Source organism: Schistocerca serialis, chromosome 9 (assembly GCF_023864345.2).
Source record: "Schistocerca serialis cubense isolate TAMUIC-IGC-003099 chromosome 9, iqSchSeri2.2, whole genome shotgun sequence".
NCBI lineage: Eukaryota > Metazoa > Arthropoda > Insecta > Orthoptera > Acrididae > Schistocerca > Schistocerca serialis.
The window spans coordinates 451,805,886-451,821,615 of NC_064646.1; positions in this window are offsets into that span (position 1 = coordinate 451,805,886).

Genomic DNA, 15,730 nt, shown 5'->3' on the forward strand with positions numbered 1-15,730 from the left:
CTCAGGGTAACACGAAAAATTGCAAAATACTAGCAGGCTACTTTGAGAAACTCTTGAATTGTGAACCCATCCTTGAAAATTTTGAATCCATCTGTGAGAAGCCGGATTCAGAGCCACCGACGACTGAAGAACTACAGAAGGTCATTTCAGAACTTAAAAACAAGGAGTCCGGAGAAAACCAAATAGTGGCCGAACTATAGAAAAAGGTTGACAAAAATGCAATTACATCCCTTAAGTGTGTTTTCGATAAAATCTCGATAGAAGAAGAGGTCCCTATCCACAAGAAAGGTTTAAAGACAGATCCCAACAATTACAGAGGAATATTGCTGCTGGATATAACATACAAGATTCTTTCTAAAGTCCTTTTGAACAGGGCAGAGCCGCAATTGGATCCGTAAATCGGGGAATACCAGGGAGGTTTTAGAAAGAGTAGATCATGTTCGGAACAAATACTAAACCTCAAAAACATTATGGCATACCAAAAATCAAGGGCAAAGACATACGTAATCTCCTTCATTGATTTAAAAAAAAAGCGTATGATTCAATTGATAGAGAATCTCTGTTATCAGTCCTGGAAGAAATGTGTTTGGATAAGAAAACAACTAATATTATAAAAGCGACCTTTACAAATATATTTTCGAAAGTTAAATTTATGGGCAAATTATCGGAACCCTTTGAAATGAAAACGAGAGTGCGACAGGGGGATAGGCTCTCGCCGTTGCTATTCAATTGTGCGCTTGAGAAAGTAGTCATAGAATGGAACACAAATATTAAGAGTGCTATAAGACTGGGTTGCAAAAAGAAAAACCTTAAAGTAAATTGCATTGCTTTTGCAGATGATATGGCCCTGTTTGCTCAAACAATCGAAGAAGCACGGGAGCTAAAGAAAAAAAAATGAAACAAGCAGCTAAAATAGGTCTTCACATCTCCTTTGAAAAATCTAAGATATTGACAAACATCAAGCACTCATGTAAATACATCAAAGTTCAAGAACAGAAGATTGAAATAGTAAGGGAACTCAAATACCTCGGAGAATAGATTAGTTGGAATGCTGGGGAAAGCAAAGCAATGGAATCCAGAAAAAATAAACATGAATTGGCCTTCCAACTAACAAAAAATACATACAACAAAAAATCCCTATCATGGGGTCCAAAATTACACCTTGCAAGACAGTGATTAAGCCAGAAGCACTGTATGCAGCAGAAACACTAAACATGAATTTCAAAGGCCAAATGGAGAAACTTGAGCTAAAGGAAACAAAAATTTTAAGAAAAATCATAGGGCCAAAATTTCAGGACAATAAGATTATATACATCAAAAATGAAACTCTCTACAAGAAAATTGAAAAACTTTCAGGTACTATGCGAAAAAGGAGAATAACTTTTTATGGTCATCTTCTCAGAATGAATTCCAACAGATTAACTAAACAAATCTTTGACGAAACCCAACTGGCTCAAAGAAACTTAGAAAGATCCAGTAGAATTAAAGATTTCAGAAAATTCACTTACTGTTCGAACAGCTAAATTAATTATTAAAGATGAAAACATGCGGTTCCTAGACAAATCTACACAACTGTCCAAACCCTTCATCTCGGAAGAAGAAAGGAAAAGATCAGACAAATGAAGAAATACTGGGCCCTAAGGAAAGAATAACACACAAAGAAATTATTGATCCAGCGAACCCCAATGAAGGTGAAACGAAAGAAGAAGAACAGTTTCAATATATTTAAAGTTATAATTAATTGTTTAAGATTGTGAAGAATGAAACAAATTTAATGAGAAAAAAACAATTATAGCAGCAGGTATCGAACCAAAGCCAATGAATTGGCCGTCGATGTGTTTGACCACTGGCCTGCTTGACTCATACATAAATTTCTGCTCGAAAACCCCCCACACTCTACACGTAAATAATTAGAGAACTTAAGCGCTGCAGGCGTGTTTACTCACCCCGTCCTACCAATCCTCTCATTTCTGTGAATGAGTTACTTCCATATTTCGGTGAATAAAAATGTTTCGAGTGTTTATCATGTAACAGACGTGCCTCTTTGCGTGCTATGATATACAAAAAGCCTAGTTTCGATATCTTGAAGCGTTTTCCAAGTATGACGATTGTTGTGACCACAGGATTCCCTACGTACAGAAACGGAAATAAGCATGTTACGCACGACCGTCCGCCAGATATACCAACTCGAGGGCGAAGTGAAATATCGTTCTGCTCTCAATTTCAAACAAAATTTTGATTACTTGTCTACATTTCATACACAGCAATGTATGTGCTAAAACCCACCGTACCCAAAGTTTACGCAGTGCGTTTTTACCTCTGCTAACTCTTTAAAATTTCGTGCAGTGCATTACTTAATCACGAAAAGAAATTCAGTCCTTCATCGAGCGAATGTACAAAAATCAGGTGTGTTTACCCGGTAGTTTTCTTGAAACAGAATGATAACCATTCCGTAGCAGCTGGCAACTCCACGCGCACAGACCCCGGCACACCACGCGTGACTTACCGACGGACTTAAAAAATCGATAACTTGATGAAGAAATGACATATCGTCCTGCTCTCAATTTTAAGTAAAATTTCCATATTCTACCTACATCAGTGTGGCTGAGCGTCATTTCAGCATTTGAAGTTGCTTTCTAGTTACCATGAACAGTGCATTACAAAACATGCTTTTGTCCAATTAATTTACATACCAGCACGCATTCGAAGAGAAATGGCGTGATTTTAGTGTGCATTCTGGCTCGCATTCGAAGAGAAATTGCATAGTTTTAGTGTGATTTCCGGCTCACATTTGAAGTGGAATGACATAATTTCAGTGGTGATCACATGATCACCAGTTACTACTCAGAATAATTGACGAGTGTTGCCGAACCTGTAAGTACACACTGCCACTGCATGCAGTTATTGCTGCATAATTTTATGTATTTTGTCAATCACTTAGAGGAAAAATATTGAAATGGATACTAATGCAGAAAATGTGGCCAACTGAAGTGTTCTTTTCATTCAGAAACTTCATTTCTTCCCATTATATTTGGATATTTGACTTTTTGCAGATAATGCGTATCCATTATATACAGCTTCAATCAATCAATCATAAATCAGTCACTCGATCGATCAGTCGATTAAGAGATGTGAGCAACTTATTTCTATGATCAATGAAATTTCGCATCTTTTGATCAGGGGGGGGGGGGGGGGGGCTTCACAGGACAGGTTAGAAGCCGCAAGGCTGGTTCAGATGGCTCTGAGCACTATGGGACTTAACTTCTAAGGTCATCAGTCCCCTAGAACTTAGAACCACTTAAACCTAACTAACCTAAGGACATCACGCACATCCATGCCCGAGGCAGGATTCGAACCTGCGACCGTAGCGGTCACGCGGTTCCAGATTGTAGCGCCTTTAACCGCTTGGCCACACCGGCCGGCAAGGCTGTTCTTGTTTGAAATAGCATTCGCCAGTCTGTTTTGTGTACTGTGTTCTGATGTCGAGGAGTCCTGCTCTTTGATCTGACTTAGGAGGCAGATTGCTTTTGGTGGTTGTCCGTGGCGGTGTGGAGATTCTACAATGATGAGGAAAATGGGTGGGATCGTTTGCCACAGTAAAGCTTAGTTATGGGCGGTAGATCATTTCGGCACTGCTTGCTCATGATTACTCCGTGATGAGGAAAGTGGTATTTTCTGCATGGTAAAATGGCAACTTGAGGTAGCTCAAACTTGATTAAATGGAAGCTGATTATAGCGATGTCTATGATCTTTTCAACTCGTCATGCTGTGGGTTCAAATTTTTCCTCCGCACATAAACTGTGAAAGAGTCGTTGCTTTGTTTATAATCGTGTACTTGCAACAGAGTATTCTCGTTATTTATTCTGAAATTTAATTGTATACCTACTGCTTCGTGCCCGTGTAAATCGATTTAATTGTATTTAGTAACGATATATTAACCACCTACTTCTGGAATTGCTTCTATGCAAAACAAATCATTCTTTGTTAACTGTGCAGAATAGTGCCATGTTGCATAGCTGTAGTCTTGTGATACATCAGGGATTCCATTACTTGTTCATGAATCTACCACCATACAGGAATACAAGAGCTGAGTTTGAGTCACAAGAAACTAGTAATAAGTGGTTACTCCCCGCATACCATTACTCTGCAGATACGGACAAGGCAGGTCAACGGCTGCCGTTTCGATAGTCGCTGCTTGCTAAGTGTTGTGTAAAGTGATCTCACACGTTACTGTGATGTTAGTCGCAAATGATATTCACAAATTATGTGTTTACTTTGTTGATTTAATTATTCTTGTCTTTAACTGAGAAAAGACCCTCATTCGCACAGCTGGACATATAAGCGTAAAGTGAAAATTTGTTCAGTTTTGGGTAACAATGATCAATCATTACTTGCTGCTTAATATTCAAATGATAGCTACGCTAAGCTCATTTTCACCTGCGCTACGTTATGTAAGTGTGTGTGTATGTGTGTGTGTGTGTGTGTGTGTGTTTGTGTGTGTGTGTGTGTGTGTGTGTGTGTGTGTGATTATTTCTATTGAACATATGGGTGAGATTGCGTTTCTGAAATTTTTTCTGGGGCATAAGACTTGTGGGAGTAGTTCATCGCTATTTCCACACACACACTTGCAGCTTACACAAATAACGTCAGTGGGTTGGAACAGGAAGTCAAAGTTTATCTCTGGTGTCAAAACCTCCGTGTCCTGCAATTTTTACTCCATCTCCCTTCCCCCCTTCCCCACTCCTCCACTCCTTCATACACACACACACACACACACACACACACACACACACACACACACACACACACATTTCTCTACACGACCAAACTGATGATTCCATAATGCCACGGAAGGTATCCTTTCAACTGATCACTTCTGCTAGTCTAGGTGTGGTGTAAATTTCTTTTTTCCCCAGTTCGATCCAGTACCTACTCAGCATACTTCTGTAGCACGACATTTCAAAAGCTTCTGTTGTCTTCTTGCCCCCATTTGACTTTCATCCAAGGCTACACTAGAGACGAATAGCTTCTGGAAGGACCGCCTAACTTTTATATTTATGTTCGATATTAACAGGTTTTCTCTTTTTCAGAAACACATTCCCTCCTACTGCAAGTATGCATTGTATATCTTCTTTATTTCAGGCATCGTCACTTATTTTGCTACCAAAATAACAAAACTCGTGTACTACCATTAGTTTCTCATTTCCTAATCCATTTCCTCAACATCACCTGATTTAATTCGGTTACATTTCATTACCCTTGTTTTCTTTTGTTGATATCCATCCGATGAATTCTTTTCAACACACCACTCATCCTGTCCAAGTGCTCTTCCAAGTCCTTTGCTGTCTCAGGCAAAATTACTATGTAATTTCTTCTACCCGAAATTTTAAGCCCTTTTTTAAATTTAATCTTCGTTTCTATTACAGTTTTCTGAATCTACATATTGAATAACATTGAGGACAGACTACATCTACCATCTTAAAATACTGTTAGAATTATGATGTGCAATTTAGTATTTATAAACTGATGTGGCAAGTTCTATAGTAATTAATATGTAAATAAAACTAACATCAAGTTTCTATCTTTTCCCACATCTTTCAGAACCATCTGACTGCCGGCCGGAGTGGCCGTGCGGTTCTGGCGGAACAGTCTGGAACCGCGTGACCGCTACGGTCGCAGGTTCGAATCCTGCCTCGGGCATGGATGTGTGTGATGTCCTTAGGTTACTTAGGTTTAAGTAGTTCTTAGTTCTAGGGGACTGACGACCTCAGAAGTTAAGTCCCATAGTGCTCAGAGGCATTTGAACCATTTTGAACCATCTGACTTTTGGTCTGTTTAGGAAACATTAGCATATATTTTATTTTGTAAATGCTTCTGACATATTCCAGATCTTCAAGTATCATATCTAACCTGTCTATTATTTACTCTATTATGTATTTACTCTAATACCTAATCATATTTCTAATCAGTCTAATATTAAATAATCATAATATCTAATGTAATCCATCTATTACCTGATCAATGCCTTATTATAATGTAATATAACATAATCTTAAATCTAATACGTAATCTAATGTGGTGCCTGCACGAGATGGGGATTGGTTCAGTACGTACTGTGTGGAGAGGTCGGCCGCACGCGTCTCGATGAAGTCCATGGCGACCTGCAGACCGAACGGCGTGGAGTAGACGCCGGCGTACACCGTAGTCCAGTCCTGGGGCCTCACCAGGCAAGCATTCAGTGCGTTCGTCAGATACCTGCAACAACGCCGCAGCACTTTCGTACGGCATCCCTCTTCTAGGAAACAGCTGAAAATCAGCTAAAGCTTTGGATCACTTGAGCACGTATTGGATGCTTCGTTTATACTTCAGGCACATGCCCGCAGTACACGAGAGATGTGCACTGGGCGGCTGAAGCAAAGCCTTCAGCACAGACCAGCAGTTTGTACCAACGATATCATCAAAACAGCGGACATAAACGACCCATCCGAGTCCAGTATGTATAATATATGTTAAATAAGCAGGATTACATTCATCCTCACGATATCACACTCATTGGCTTCGACAACTCAATGCCAGACTCTCACCTTCCAACCCGAGCTACACCTCAAGCTATGCTACAGATCAGACGTCACAACAACTGAGATTTCGCATTCACATTCATCAACATCACGAGATCACTACCGTACTGTTACCTTCCAACCTAACCTCGACCTCAGGCTACGCTGCAGTTTAGTACTCGTATATCACTACTAGCTGATATTCCGGAAAAATAACACTGGAACACGATCTCATGTACCGTTCACTTTCTGTTTAAGCATGTATGACGTCAGTCACTGTATCATCGTTATATCGTCGGTCATAGCCTACGCCAGGAATCTATATTCCTCCCCAGCTCGGCCCGTCTTCAAAAAGTTGAACGTAAACCGAGAAGCAATGCAAATAAATTGAGCTTATGACATTGTGAAACAATCGTCGGATACCGGTTGCCGAAATGTTGGAAATCACAAGACCAGTGGCGTCTTACCAGTAGGCCCTCCATCAGCCACGATTCTTTAAAGAACAGATCTCGCGTGTGGAATTTTGTAGGTATCTTCAGTGGTACAGTGAATAGTGTTAGTAGTAGGACAGTTTGTGGGCCGTGAGTTACGCTGCTTCTAGACGTATACAAAGTTTAATACTTCCTGCGTTAAAAATGTAACTCGAGATTATTCCTACTAATGAATAGATTGTGACACCACATCAAACTTACCTAACACCACGTGTAGTGCCAGCAGTGAACTACAAAGGTGTGTGTGTGTGGGGGGGGGGGGGGCTACAGTATGGCGGCGGTTCACACGGTTAGGGTGTGGTCGCCTACGAATCATTTGACAGCGTTGTGTAACGCGTACAGTAGAGGAACAGTTTGGAGACGGCGACTGTCTGTACCGGCACGATAATGTAGCCTGTCGTAAAGCGACGCCTGTGAGGCAAAGTTTTGTGTGTGACGACGTTCTCCAGACGGACTGGTCCACCCCGAGTCACAACCTGAACACCTCCGGGTTGAGTTACAGCGCTGACTTCCCTCCAGACCCCAACACCCAGCATCGTCACCTTTCCTGCGAGTACTAATGAATGGGCTCCCATTGCCTCACAGACATCCGATTGAAAGTCTACAGCAAAGTTCATTCCGTCATTTATGTGGTGGTCGAAGACGTCCGCTAAAATATGTGTGGATACGCTCGATCGGATAAAGTGGAACGAGGCAATGGAGACGTGTAGACTCACGCGTAGAGCGTGGCGTTGTCCTGGGAGCAGCCGAGCGCGCCGAGAAGCTCCACCTTCTCGGTGGCCACCGCGGTGTCGAGGTAGCGCTGCCACAGCCTGCCCCACAAGTGCCCGTCCTGCGCCCACACGCAGTACGCCGTGCTGCGCAGGTCCGGCTCCACGCTGCAAAAACAGTTACAGTCTCGTTGGCGAATGCACAGATACTAGCAAATGGTAAGTAACGGGTGAAAAATTGCCAGCTGAATCTCGACATTAATGTGGTGTAAAACTGCATACGTACACGAAAAAGTTTCATATCCCTCGACTACTCCGTCGTCCATTGAAAGCAGGCACAACAATCGTCTTCTTAGGTGTTTCTGTCGGGAGTGATTTAAGATTGAGTAGCCACGTCTGATGATCAACCAAAGCATTGTAACCATTGTTCGCCGTGAGAAACATTGCCTCCTCGTGTTACGTTCACTCGATACACTAAGAAAATTATACAGGGTGATTCAAAAAGAATACCACAACTTTAGGAATTTAAAACTCTGCAACGACAAAAGGCAGAGCTAAGCACTATCTGTCGGCGAATTAAGGGAGCTATAAAGTTTCATTTAATTGTACATTTGTTCGCTTGAGGCGCCGTTGACTAGGCGTCAGCGTCAGTTGATGCTAAGATGGCGACCGCTCAACAGAAAGCTTTTTGTGTTATTGAGTACGGCAGAAGTGAATCGACGACAGTTGTTCACCGTGCATTTCGAACGAAGTATGGTGTTAAACCTCCTGATAGGTGGTGTATTAAACGTTGGTATAAACAGTTTACAGAGAATGGGTGTTTGTGCAAAGGGAAAAGTTCTGGACGGCCGAGAGCGAGTGATGAAAATGTAGCACGCATCCAGCAAGCATTTGTTCGCAGCCCAGGAAAATCGACTCGCAGAGCTAGCAGAGAGCTGCAAATTCCACAATCAACTGTATGGAGAGTCCTACGAAAAAGGTTAGTTATGAAACCTGAACGTCAACTACCCGAGGCGATGGATCGGCCGCCAGGCAGCCCGTGACAGAGCACTTCATCACTGGCCTCCAAGAAGCCCTGATCTTACCCCCTGCGATTTTTTCTTATGGGGGTATGTTAAGGATATGGTGTTTCGGTCACCTCTCCCAGCCACCACTGATGATTTGAAACGAGAAATAACAGCAGCTATCCAAACTGTTACGCCTGATATGCTACAGAGAGTGTGGAACGAGTTGGAGTATCGGGTTGATATTGCTCGAGTGTCTGGAGGGGGCCATATTGAACATCTCTGAACTTGTTTTTGAGTTAAAAAAACGTTTTTAAATACTCTTTGTAATGATGTATAACAGAAGGTTATATTATGTTTCTTTCATTAAATACACATTTTTAAAGTTGTGGTATTCTTTTTGAATCACCCTGTATAATAGTGTCGAACACTGTTGCTGTGATGTGGGCTCCAAATGGCGGCTATGCAGGGTAGCCACGCGGTCTCAGGCGCCTTGTCACGGTCTGCGCGGCTTCTCCCATCGGAGGTTCGAGTCCTCCCTCGGGCATCGGTGTGTATGTCGTCCTTAGCGTAAGTTAGTTTCAGTTAGATTAAATACTGCGTAAGCTTAGGGAGCGATGACCTGAGTAGTTAGGTCCCACAACACCTTACCACAAATTACCAAAAAAAAATTACAAATGGGGAAATGAACTCCACCACTACCGGTCCAAAGTCTGGGGCCTCATTTCGCAAGTGATGAGGAAGGAGGAGGGGGAGGAGTAACACCTCGTTAAAAAAACCTGGGTCCATCTGGCTCCGGATGGTAGCACCCTGTAAGGGCCTCTGCCTAGAGTTACCGGGTGAAACCTGGTCAACGGTCTCAAAGGCGGAAGAGGAAGTTCAGATTCCCAACGGCGGAGGGAGCGGAAGAACTACCTCCAGGACTCACAATCTTGGTTGTACACTTTGTGGCCTTTGGGCCACACCCAAAATAACTTTCATCAATCATGGACGTGTGTGATGTAAACTATTTTACCCTAGGTGGACGATCCACCGTACGCCAGTACGTCAGCAGACATTCGGATTCTGGGGAGTCTGCAACATTGCACAAAGACAAGTCGGAGTGTCTTGGAATCTCATCCAAATTTCAATATAGGCAATCAACGTACCTAGCAACTTTCAATGCAAACTCATTGTTGAAAACTGGAAAACTAAAACATCTAACAGATACGGTAAAGAACCGCAAGATACTCATAACAGCCATTCAAGAAACACGATACATGGATACAGATACCTTCGATTCCGAAGGTTTTAGGATATACAAAGGGAAAGTGGGACCGAGAGTAATGAAAAATGTACCACATCTTGGGACAGCCTTTATAATCAACAAACAAATCTTGAACTCAGTGGTTGACTTTGATTCCCAATCAGAAAGAATCTCAAGTCTTACATTCACAAGCACAAACAAAATCTACACAATTATCAATGCACATGCCCCTATAAACGAGGATAACAGGAAAAACAAAGAAAAAGTGGAGGCCTTTTGGAATAAGCTAGATGAAATTATTCAGAAAATTCCAGATAAAAACATCATCATTCTTCTTGGAGATTTTAATGCACAGATTGGTAAGGAAAAAAGATATAAGAAAATAGTTGGAAACTATCCTGCACACAAGAGAACAAACAGAAATGGTGTGAGGCTAATAGAACTTTGCCAAGCACACAATTTAATTCTTAAGTCCACAGCTTTCAAGAAACTACCACGAAGACAAAAGACATGGGTATTTCAACTTGATCATGTGGCAATCAAAAAGATTTCTAGCAAAGAAATCATGAACGTTAGGGTACTCAGGGGTGCAAACTTGGATTCAGACCATTAACTTTCTAAAATTTAGTTCAAAGTCATCCCAAACAGGAAACGCAGCATGAAACTAATTAAGGGTCGGAAGTATAGCACAGAAAAGATATTAAAATCAGATGAATTCACAAAAGCAGCAGAAACCATTCAGACACAAAGCTGGGGGGATATCAAGGAAAACCTCATTACTACAGCTGAACGGATAGCATCTAACAAAAAAAGTAAAAAACATGCCTGGTGGTCGCTGGAATGTGATGCCCTCATTGAAACAAGAAAACAGGCATGCCAAAATGGCAGTCACAGAAAACAGAAGAAAGTAGACGGAATTTCATTACAGTTAGAAAACTGGTAGATAAAAATATAAAAAGGATTAAGAAGACACATGAAAACGAAATTCTCCTCCAAATTGATGAAGAATTTGCTAAAAACAACACAAGGAGCTTTTACAGAACTTTCAAACAAAGGTTATCAAGATACAAAGCACCCACCTTCCAATTTCGAGATGTAAATGGGACCATCGCTCACAACAAAACGGAAAACTGGAAAATACTAGCAGGCTACTTTGAGAAACTCTTGAATTGTGAACCCATTCTTGAAAAATTTGAATCCATTCCAAACAACCGTGAGAAGCCGGATTCAGAACCACCGACGACTGAAGAACTACAGAAGGTCATTTCAGAACTTAAAAACAACAAGGCGTCCGGAGAAAATCAAATAGTGGCCGAACTATGGAAAAAGGCTGACAAAAATGCAGTTACATCCCTAAAGTGTGTTTTCGATCAAATCTGGAAAGAAGAAGAGATCCCCGTAGAATGGAGAACAGCTCTCATCCACCCTATCCACAAGAAAGGTTTGAAGACAGACCTCAACAATTACAGAGGGATATCACTGCTGGATATAACGTACAAGATTCTTTCTAAAGTCCCTTTGAACAGGGCAGAGCCGCAATTGGATTCGTAAATCGGGGAATACCAGCGAGGTTTTAAAAAGGGTAGATCATGTTCGGAACAAATACTAAACCTCAAAAACATTATGGCATACCAAAAATCAAGGGCAAAGACATACGTAATCTCCTTCATTGATTTCAGAAAAGCATATGATTCGATTGATAGAGAATCTCTGTTATCAGTCCTGGAAGAAATGGGTTTGGATAAGAAAACAACTAATATTATAAAAGCGACCTTTACAAATACATTTTCGAAAGTTAAATTTATGGGCGAACTATCGGAACCCTTTGAAATAAAAACGGGAGTGCGACAGGGCGATGGGCCCTCACCGTTGCTGTTCAATTGTGCGCTTGAGAAAGTAGTCAGGGAATGGAACCCAAATATTAAGAGTGGTATAAGACTGGGTTGCAAAAAGAAGAACCTTAAAGTAAATTGCATTGCTTTTGCAGATGATATGGCCCTGTTTGCTGAAACAATGGAAGAAGCACGGGAGCAAATCCTTGAACTAAAGAAACAAGCAGCCAAATTTGGTCTTCACATCTCCTCTGAAAAAACTAAGATATTGACAAACATCAAGCACTCATGTAAATACCTCAAAGTTCAAGAACAGAAGATTGAAATAGTAAAAGAATTCAAATATCTCGGAGAATGGATTACTTGGAATGCTGGGGGAAGCAAAGCAATGGAATCCAGAAAAAATAAACTTGAATTGGCCTTCCAACTAACAAAAAATACATACAACAAAAAATCCCTTTCATGGGGGTCCAAAATTACACATTACATGACAGTGATTAAGCCAGAAGCACTGTATGCAGCAGAAACACTTAACATGAATTTCAAGGGCCAAATGGAGAAACTTGAGCTAAAGGAAAGAAAAATTTTAAGAAAAATCATTGGGCCAAAATTTCAAGACAATAAGATTATATACATCAAAAATGAAACTCTCTACAAGAAAATTGAAAAACTTTCAGATTCTATGTGAAAAAGGAGAATAAATTTTTATGGTCATCTTCTCAGAATGAATTCCAACAGATTAACTAAACAAATCTTTTACTTCTTCCGTAACCGAAAAACGAAGCCCAACTGGTTTAAAGAAACTGAGAAAGACCTAGTGGAATTAAATATTTCAGAAAATTCACTTATTGATCGAACTGCTAAATTAATTACTAAAGATGAAAACATAAGGTTCCAAGACAAATCCACACAAAAGTCCAAATCCTTCATCTCGGAAGAAGAGAGGAGAAGAAGATCAGAAAGAATGAAGAAATACTGGGCCCTAAGAAAAGAACAACGCACAAAGAAATGATTGATCCAGCGTACCCCAAAGAGGGTGAAACGAAAGAAGAAGAACAGACGTAAGCAACTTTCCTATGGAGGTGCTTAACAGAGGGAGAGTCCGAACGAGAAAGAGAGGCCAAAGATGAAAGTGATCCCAAAGTGGTAGAAAATGCGATTACCTTAGAGCCACCTTCAATGAAACAGATCAAAACAGCAATCGAGTAGCTAAAGAATGGAAAGGCCCCGAGTGGATAACAGTGCAGAAGGACGTCTAACCACTGACGCAGAGGCAGGCACACGTGTTATCCACAGTCATTTAATAAAGGTCTGGAACTTGGAAAGCGTGCCACAGGAGTGGACAGAACGGCTTCTCGTCGAATTTCCATAATTGGAGGGGAATCACCTTGCCTACAAGTCGAAGCAAAGTATCTGGGCGAATAATCCTTAAAAGATAAACTGCAGATAAGAAAGGAGCAAGCTGATTTTAGTAGAACTGTTCTTGTGCGGATCAAATAAACACGCTTATAGTCATTACTGAAGAATCAAATTACTTCATCTCTGGTGTTAATATTCTTTTTCAATATTTTGTAAAGGCGTTCGACTCCATTAAAAGAAGTAATACGTGCAAATCTTTGAAACAGTACGCGATACCGGAGAAGAGTGCAGAAGTTATCAGGGAGACTTACAGAAACTAAAAGTCCCGAACTATCCGTGAGGGTAAAGTTATCGAACACTTCCCAGTTAATTGTGGAGGTCGAGATGGGGTGTGTTTTACCCACCGGTATCCTTTTTTGGTGCAGAATTCAGTGACGAGCAAAGTGACGGAGAAGAAGAAGACAGAGACATAACTGGGTCTAACTGAACGATCGGAGATCTCCAATTAGTCCAACTCCTCTCGCAGAACTTTGTCGACACGGAAGAAAAGCTGCAGGACCTCCCAACACGAAGCCGAGATAGTCGGGCTGCAAGTGAATGCCGCGCGAAGACGAAGAGTACGAAAGTCAGCTGAGAACGAACGACGAGAATGTCGAAAAGGTAAACGAGTTGGCGTACTTGGGGAGTACAGCACTGTTGCCGAAGGCGCGCCAGCAGCTGCCGACGCCGGGCCGAGAACCGGAACGGCGGACGGGGCGTTCACCCGGCTGTGCCCGTTACGGAGTGTCACGCAGATTTCCACGTCAACTCGACAACGAGTACGTAGAACAAAGGTGAATGCAGTGCCGCTTTACGGACGTGAAACGGAAAATAACCTCGACAAACTGCAAGACTTTGAGAAGTCAGCCTGCCGACAGCGCGACAGCTGCGGCCCTACGCGAAGAGGACATAAGCGCCGCGCCGCGCCGGACTGGTCACGGCCACCTCGAAAGCGGCGTCAACGTCGGCCACTTCCATAGATCAGCAGTCACTAGTAAGACTGATTATTTCCTACGTCGCCCTTTCCTCCCGACACGTCTGTGTAGTTGTCAAATTTAAGTATCTGTAATTGTCTTTTTGTAGTACAACTCATCAATACGAGTTGTTCTGTTGTACGTCTAGCGAACTGAGTATACCGGATTCGTTGACACGATGAAATGTCTTAGGAAAAGTCTTAAAATCTTGTGACGAAATGTAATATCGGCGACGACCCCCGAATTCGAAACAGAGAGGAACCTGTCGACGTCGAAATAGAGAGAAGACAACGGAGCTGGATGGGACACACCCTGCAAAAAAAAGTCGGGACGATGTAGAGGGACATGCTCTCTGCTACCGCCCGCAGGGTTAACGAAACGTGCGAGGTAGAATGTTCGCCCTGCTGAAGACTTGTCAGTCGATTCCACTGGGGCAACTCGCGTGTCGACGAGGACGAAACGACTGACGCAGCACGAGACCCAGTCCCCGAGGGAAGGAAATCTCCGACCTAGCCTCTAAGTGACCCCGCAAGCCTTCGGCGGCATTCTGACGTGCCGAACACCCGTCTACGGAGGCGGACACGCGCAGGATCGAAAGGAACCGAGGAAGACCGCCGGCACGGAGAAGCCCCAGAAGGAGGGGACGAGAGCTTCGACGCACCTGGCTGCCCCGTCGCCGTCGTTTTGCCCGCCCTCCGGGAAGGCGTCGGCGGCCAGGTCGACGGCGGCCTGCAGGCACGGCGGGTAGCCGACGCGGCAGGCGCGCCGCAGCACCGAGACCCGCAGCAGGCGCGTCGCGTGCTCGTCGTCCGGCAGCACCTCGAAGCGCAGCGCGGCGTACGGCTGCGCCAGCAGGGCCTGCATGTACGCCTGCAAGCCGAAACCCGATCGATGCCAAATAGCGAATGCACACTTCTGTTAAAACAAATCCAAATATACGAGTTCCGTACCCAGCGTTGCCCAAGGCGACGTAGCAAATTATTACATCTCGCAGCGAAAGCGTACTTTCCCTTGGGCCGGGAGGACAGCAAATATTTGGTTCTTCGCGCCGGCACAGCTGACGCCGGTTGCTGCGCCGAGCCAGCTATTATACTCGACTGACGCCGCGTGCAATGCGTTACACGTACTCTCCCAGAATCTCGACAAGTGCTGCTAAATAGTAACACTTCTTTTACGTACTTAGTCTACCAAATTCTGTGGATAAAACAACCCGACTGTCAAAATTTCAAATCGTAACTTTGGTACTTTCGCAGATATAAATTTTTACCTAGGACGCATAGTAATTGTACTGGCATTGTGAAACTGAGTTGGGGACTGTAATGTATTCGTCTATAGTAGCAATTGAAACTACAACCGAGAGGATAGGTTCATTTACTCTAATTTTCTACAGTTTACTTTCGTTTCCACAAATTTCTGACGAAATTAAATTTCCACAAATATCTGACGTAATTAAATAAATTTTGGAAGGCTATTATTTCATCGTCTTTCGGTTGTCTGAGTCTTTTGCAAAGACTTAGA